Here is a 2,000-nt window from a genome sequence, read left to right on the forward strand (position 1 = left end):
TCCATATATATCTTTTGAAAATTAAAATTCGAAAATTTTTTCTAAAGCCTCCATGGGACTTCGTTTTCGCACGAAAAAATTTTATGTGCCCTTATTGCATCCAGACCCACAATTGGGTTCCTTCGGTCCGCCAGGGACGGGTATGAGATTTATATAATACTTAATGTGCTGCGTTAACTATTTATCTTCAGCTGAGTATCATAGGTACTTAGTTTTGCTAATACGAAAAATTATAATTGTTAAGGAGTGTAAAATTTTACTCAAAACTTGTTCAAAACTAAAGTTTAATCATGTTTGAAAGAATTTATGTATTCGATAAATAAAATTCTCTTCTGAATAATATGTAGTATATTGTATGTAAGACTAAAAAATAATTTTAATTCCTAATGTTTATTGCTATTTAAGTTAAAGTGCATTAAGTATAAACGTTATTTAGCTTAAAAATCAAAGAATAATTGTAAAAAACGAAAGTTCTCGTAACTTCTCCATAAATCCTCGCATTCTCGGTAACATACGGTCGAGTTCTCCGTTATCTTCTCCGTTACCTTCTCCAAATCTTTGCTACCGAGAATTTTCTAACTCTACTCATAGATGGTACCAACAAAGATAGTAGGTCCTAGATACGGCATGGGTCAGTGGTGGGGACAGCCGATATTTATATCTAACTACATTTTCGACTATATCGAGGTGCTGCCCTCTTCAACTTTTCACCGTTTCTATGACAACCGCGTCCTCCTAGCACGTCAGTGGCGAGGTGGGGCCGGGGCCAACACCGAAAGTTGTTGAATTCCAAACAGTGTCTCCAGAACGTGGGATTTTTCGGCTCCCACCACTCTCTCATCAGGGAGCGACACATTCAAACGTAGTGTATCAGTGAGTCGGCTCTGTTAAATGCTGCGAAGCCCAGCCTCGTGTAAAGCCGAAAATGCACGAGCAGGAATCCGAGCTCTGCCGACTTCACGAATGGCAATCTAGCTGCTCCTCGAATTTATTCAGGTTTTGAAATCCCGAGTTACCTCAGAACCATTAGGCTTATTGCGAAGAGGCAAATATAATTGACTTTATGTTAATAAATACAGGAGACAAGACTTCTGGGTCTAAAATGTTTCAAATTTAGTGCTGCATTCCTCAGTCATATTTTTAGTAAACAATGTATTTTTAACAAATAAAAAACAAATTTTCGACAAAATAGTTAAATTGTCAACCTAAGAAATTACTTTAAAAAATAAATTTTTTAAATTAAACATTGTAGTTTATACTGAAGTTTGCAGTTGAAAAAATTAATTTTTAAACGCAAATAAATGCCAATTTTCAACAAAAGAAATTAATTTTTGTCTAAAACAAATGAATGTTTAAAGAACAATTATTCGCCAACAAAGAAGATAAATTTATAACTAAAAAGAAAATTTTTCAAGAAAAAAAAGTTTCAACAAAATTGTTCAATTGTCATCTATAGAAACGAATTTTAAACTAAAAAAAAGTATTTGATCAAAAATGGACTAGTTAAATTTTCAGACAAAAAATGGAATTTTCAACGAAAGAAATTATATTTCAACTAAAATTATAATGTTTCAACGAAAAATTGAATAGATAAATTTTCAGTTGAAAAATAATTATCAAGTCCAAAAAATCAAAGTTTCAACAAAATATTTAAATTCCTAAAAAAAAAATTAAATTTGCAAAAAAATAGATTAATTTTCAAACCAATAACTTTCTACCGAAAACAGAATTTCAAAATTTTCAAAATCAATTTTAAAACAGCAACAATTTTTATTAACAAAATACAAAAATTGTCAACGAAAATCGGTTAAATTATCAGTTTAAAAAATCAATTTACAACCAACAATTTTTCACAAATGAATTCTTGTTTAAAATGGATGAATTTTAAACAAGAAAAGTAATTTTCTACCAAAAAAGAAGAATTTTTGACTGAGAAAGGTCAATTTCCTACAAAAAAAATCAACCAAAAATGATACAATTAAATTTTTTGTATAAGAAAA

This window comes from Belonocnema kinseyi, chromosome 8 (assembly GCF_010883055.1).
Source record: "Belonocnema kinseyi isolate 2016_QV_RU_SX_M_011 chromosome 8, B_treatae_v1, whole genome shotgun sequence".
In the NCBI taxonomy this organism is placed as follows: Eukaryota; Metazoa; Arthropoda; class Insecta; order Hymenoptera; family Cynipidae; genus Belonocnema; species Belonocnema kinseyi.